A 6,506-nucleotide genomic window follows, 5' to 3' on the forward strand; every position below is an offset into this window, starting at 1 on the left:
CAAAATATGCAGACAGTAAGGGCAATGTTTTTTTTTTTTTTTTTTTTTTTTTTTTGTTTTTTTTTAGGTGAGTTTCATATGCAATTATCAATTCATTGCAGCCACCTTTTGATATCTCTAAAATACAAAATAAAAGATTAAGGTAAAAAAACAAAACTGCAGTGTAATGCAGTGTACAATTATCTTTATCCATCATTGCATATTAAATTAATTGATTACCTGTAATGTGACAATATCATAAAATGGAAATATTAGTGGTATTTTAGCTCGATTGTGATAAAAGATTCAAGCTTATTTGAAGCACTCTCGAGTCTGCTTCCAGGAAACTCCAGTGCTGGTGTCATATGGGTAGACGTGGTCGTGACCCTAGTGGGATTCAACTCACGACACCCGGGCCGAAATCTGCTAGACCACCGCTCCCAGGTTCTTAAAAAATGAACAAATTGCTAAAGAATGGGAACAAATTTTATGTAATTTTCTGGATATTCTGTAAAAAAATATGTATTTCATTTATATTGTCATATGAAATATGGTGATCGTTTTTCATGTAAGGCTGTTTTCAAAAGGAAAAACGGCAGTACTCAATGACAGTACAGTCTTACCTGTTTATACCGGCTATCGAAGGGACTGTCTGAAAATGACTACTATAGACAGGTGACCATTTTATCCAGGTATTCGATGTAGGACATCAGCGTTGGGTTAAAACTTAATTCTGTTTATTACGTTATGTAAGGAGTGCTTAAGGTGTGTGGTTTATTTTAATGTATACTTTTTGTATTACGCTACGCATAAAAGCTTTGTAAGAAACTGATACATTGTTATATAAATCACACACAATTCACATTCGACTTATGGGAACAGTTTCTCTTTCAAAAATATGTGATGGCTTCCGCTTCATTTTCAAAATTTGATACGGTCTCGTAAACAATAATAATAGCTATAAGTTTGACATAAAGGGTCATTATACAAGAAATGCCGAAGGTCGTACCAGCAGATGACCGTTCTGTGCGTGATTACGCAATAACGGGTAACCACTTGTGCAGGTTGGACAGTAGATGAAGTAATTTTTAACATTTTGTAAGTTTAAAGGATACTTGGCTTGGGAGGAGGGGTTGTGTTTGCAATATGTTTGATAACTCAATAACTTGGCTTTTTACCTTCAACCTGTTACTAAGCCGTTGTGGTCTTCGTCGTGGTGACATTTTGCTTACAATTTTTATTCTTTCCTTAGAGAAATAAAAAAATACATAGTGTAAAGGGTGTCAACGAATATTCAGTGCAAAATTTGCACATCAAGCGCACCTGTACAATTAGTATCTGACAAGCCTTTGTTCACTTCCAGAAAATGCAGCGTTATGCTACACCATGTATGGGTGCAGCAGATCATCTGCAGAAATGATTATTCTCAGAAAATAATATCACACAAATTCCTATGACACTGAAACATAACTATTATTGTTCAAATACAGTGGAAATATTAGTATGTTTATTGTCTTATTGTTAAACCCACGTCCCTCTGGTGTAACCATCCAATCAGCAGTATTTTCTTTGCAAAATTCTATGTTTATTACAATAGGTCACACAATATCTAGGAAGTATATTCATTACTTAAACAATTTATTTGGCAAATACGAAAGTTTGAAATAGTTAGCTAATATGTTGTAAAAATTTCTGTTTCTAGTTTCCAGCACCTGTTAACAACATACTTCTTCACAAGAATGTGATAAAGTGGCTGTTATCAATTTGGACTTAAAAACGTTATTGTACTAGCTGTCAGCTGTATACAACATTATTGTGCTTTCTGTCATAAACAACACCACTATTCTGTATGTCTGTCGTAAACAACATTGTTGTTTTGTGTGTCTGTCGTAAACAACATTGATGTTTTGTGTGTCTGTCGTAAACAGGATTATTGTTCTGCCTGTATATCGTAAACAATATTGTTGTTTTGTGTGTCTGTCGTAATCAACATTGTTGTTCTCTCTGTCCGTCGTAAACCACATAGTTGTTCTTTCTGTCGTGAAGTTTTCCATAGCATGGATCATTATTTTATACTTGCATTTTATTATGGATAATAACTAAGACAAGTCTTAAAAATCAAAATCATTCTAACACGACCATATTCTGCAATAAACCGACCTTGAACTATGCTGTTTTGGCTAAATGCTGCGGCGAAACACGCAGTTGAAATGATAAGTATCAAAATAAGGTTTATCGTAGAATAACGCTCGTTTGTCGTTCTTATGCGTAGAAATATATCACTCAGGACTTCGGCCTTCGTCACACTTGCGCTAACAGCTTGAGAAAGTACACAGTTTACTTTGTTTAGTCAAACCTTCATGATTTAGGTCTTATATTAATGTCGGTAGATAGTCTCTGGTGTACCCGCGGATATTATTTGTGACAAGACAAGTACGTAGAGGCAACAACTTTCCGCAAGCCAGCTTGATAGCTCTTCTATAATAAATGATTTCTACATCAACACCTATAAAGGACAATAGAAGACCACATAGTAGCAATATTAATCGTTGAATCTAGGTTTCTTATTCGCTGAATGATTCTGGTAACTATTAAACATTTGAAAATGCTTAATTAGTTTAATTAATATTTTTCACAAGAGCGATGAAATAATAATACAGTATTTATGATAATATCAAACTACACTTGTGTTTTTATTGTTGTTTAAACTATTAACAGACTTACTGGCAGGGAACATTATCAGGTTTCAATATTAAAACTTTATCTTTATTACAAGAGTTAAATGACATAATATCATGTAACTGGTACAAGTTTCTTATTTACAAGAAATAATATGACCTACATGACCTATAGTAGTTGGTCAAAATTGCAGTTTGTTTGGATGGTTTCCCAAATACCCATGAAATTACTGTATACTATATTTACTCGCTGATGACGGTAAGTGTCGACATTTTTCTGCAAAGTGTATCCCAGATATACATTTTGCAGTAAAATGCCAATATTTAAAAAGGGACATGTCATTAATTACGAAATACAAAACAATGTAATACAGGACTAGAAAAATTATTTAAATAGCTTCATTTACAAATGTAAAATTTCGTTTTTAGTAAATGAATAGTTTTGCCCCAGTTTTTACGTAAATAAATATATGGCCTACGTTTAATTGAAAATGACAAAAACTATCCCCATCCCTGATTTTCTAATGTTTAGTTAATCTGGCCGTGCAGCACAATGGTCGACATATATCTTTCTTGAAGTACACTTACTATGTATATTATTGCAATCTGGTGTTCGAAACTTATTTATTTTTTATTAGAAAGATAAATAACTTTGAACAATGTGCTGGAAATAATTGCTACTTGAGTCTGCAATATTTGAAGGCATTACCCAGACACTTATTTTTTTCATGTCTATGTAATTTTCATTTACAGTTATTGGTGTCAGTAGCATCACTTTTGAAATGTATATCAACGTAAATCGCTCCTGCGGTTTATATTGTATATATCTATTGTGGAACGAAATATATGAAGTTAATATAATTATGGCACAGCAATTTTCCTGTAAAGTATCTGAGATGCGGTGTTCAGTTATACATTTTTATTAGTTTGCTTATAATTTATAGCTGGCAAACTTTTGTAAAGAAATTGAAATATTGTTTGCAATGTCATTATGAAGCGAAACCCGTTTTTTTCTCTTCATTTTAGCATTATATGACGAACGTGACAAATAAATGCTGACAATGCAGATATATAAATGTGTCATTTGAAATAACAAATATCATGGGTTTAGCACTAGTGTTCATTTATGTTGTGCTCTACTCTCAAAGTGATTTGACGGACATACAATATTTTCGGATTCCGCGTAAAAATGTATGGGGAATAGAAGCTAATTATTTCTTTTATTACGAAACAATCTTTCAAATAAACCCGTAGAAATAAATGGACTATATGGCAACTTTGATTCAGGTATTGACCTGTAATGAAACTCGGCAATTTTCGTGTGATGACGTTTCTCGTTAGGCGATTCGGCAATCTTCGGACGCGAAGCAGCTCAATATGTATTTTAATTTCCGTTTTAGATTATTTTGTCCTTTCCACAAATGAAAGATTGCCATAGAAACAGTGAAATCATATGTATTGTTCAAAAGAGTTTTTTCATGGGAACATTTTAGATTTTGAAAGTGTTGGTCCTGATGAAGAATTTGGTACCTATAAAAAAAAGTCTAGCTAGTGGGGTGCATGGACCCGTACAACTATTACTTGGCTTATCATGATTGATCTTACCGAATCCACTAAAATAGACTTATTGAAAAGAAAAACATGAAAAGTCAAAAAGAGGACATGGAACATACAGGCATTCAGACTATGAAAGTGATTGTAACAAAGCCATAAATTACACTGCTTTAATTAGATTTTATTAGAAATGACCTGCAAATAAAATATATAAGCACTCTTATCCCAGAACTGAGAAGGAACGAAGACTGGATATTTTATAAGACTGACCTGTTAATAAATAATTGTGTCTAAATTAGTAAATTAGGAAAAAATAGTCTGGATGATATATATAAACAACGGCACGAAAAACCTGAAAATATGACTTTACTTGTCCGGAAATTGATCCTGTCCGGGTACAGGTTCTTGACCAGTATGAAACAAAAATAAAACGTTGTTATTGTATATTATGCTATGTTTTGTTTTACAAGAGAAAGATATACAAAAGCTTTTTGGCAGACTTCTTAATCCTGTTGATATATTACAAGTATATTGTTGTAATGAAAATGTATGTAGGTACTATATGTAGTAAGATACCTGTTGTAAATCATTTTCAAGTTCATAAAAGCAGAATTAAGCCAAGTCTATTTCTGCTAATTTATTTTTCTGATCGGTTTGTCATTGGCTATACAGCAGTTAATAAATTTGCTATATGTTCTACATAAAGTTAGCAATCTTCTGAGAGCTGTAACACATAGCCAGGCAAAAAAGGAATTACTAGCCTTATGTTCTTAAGTGACCTATAAAGTACCAAAAACACCAAGAAATGTAGGGGTCATGTATCTTCTAAGAGATATTGTAGCTTAAAATGTGGGTCTGAACACATGAGTAATTAAGTTTGTTTACATTTCTATCAATCTAAAGAATCTCCTTGAAAATGCTACTAAAATGTCAAGTATAGGTCCACAATGAAATGAAAACAGGCACTGGCTTACATAAAACATGAAAATGCCACATTAACAGGGAAAGACATGAGGATTTTTTCTTACTAGCCCGGATCGGCTGTTTGATTACTTATTTAGTATCACTGTACCTTATATAGACTATAATTCGAGCAATGCAAGATGGCCAGTATTACGGTATCGGATAGTTTTTTATATTATCAGTGGACTAAGGAGAAAAAACAGATACATTTGCTCAATGGCATCATTTTTCATAGAATACTGTACTTTGATTTTACTATTCTATTCAACGATAGCTGTGGAGTTACGTCATCGTTCTTGCCTAATTATACTGATTAAAGCATCCTTGCATGGACCTCTTAAATACATTGTACAAACGTTTTGTAAATTATGCTCACATTAGCTGAGAAACAATTTCTTTCTTTTTCATTAGGTTATAAACAAGCTTTTTTTTCAAAATTGTAAAATAGTTTTATTTTACTACTTACAGGTGTCGGTATATCCTTAAGTTGAGAAAATCATTTTTGATCCTACAGGGGTTCAGGATCCTACTGACATTTGTTCTAAAGTGAAATAAAAACATTGAAAAAAAAACTTAATTTCTATCCCTATCTGTCATTGTTACAACGTTTAGTTCGAAACTATAGATATATATATAATTGAATTTTTTTTTGTATTGTCAGATAGAATAGTATTATGTTGTTAATTGTTTCATTTGTTCTAAAATGAAATAAAAAAAGAAGAAAAAAAAGATCCTATTTGGATATAGGATCCCACTGGGATATAAGGCAAAACAGAGATATAGGATCCTTCAAAGGTATTGCATCATACGGGAGCAAGAGAGCATACTGAAGTAAAAGATTTATCCTACTAGAATATAAAGCTCCTAGAGTATAGGCTCATACAGATATAGAAGAGATTACTGGGGTATAGGATTTCACAAGGTAAAGTATCCCATAGGGGTATCGGATCTTACAAGGTAAAGTATTCCATAGAGGTATAGGCACAATGTAAAGTATCCCATAGAGGTATCGGATCTTACAAGGTAAAGTATCCCATAGAGGTATAGGCACAAGGTAAAGTATCCCATAGAGGTATCGGATCTTACAAGGTAAAGTATTCCATAGAGGTATAGGCACAAGGTAAAGTATCCCATAGGGGTATCGGATCTTACAAGGTAAAGTATTCCATAGAGGTATAGGCACAAGGTAAAGTATCCCATAGGGGTATAGGATCTCACAAGGTAAAGTATCCCATAGGGTATAGGATCTCACAGTAAATATCCATAGGGGATATAGGATCTCACAAGGTAAAAGATCCCTAGGGTATAGATCCTACAAGGTAAGTATCTCTC

This window comes from Mercenaria mercenaria, chromosome 3, assembly GCF_021730395.1.
Source record: "Mercenaria mercenaria strain notata chromosome 3, MADL_Memer_1, whole genome shotgun sequence".
Taxonomy (NCBI): domain Eukaryota; kingdom Metazoa; phylum Mollusca; class Bivalvia; order Venerida; family Veneridae; genus Mercenaria; species Mercenaria mercenaria.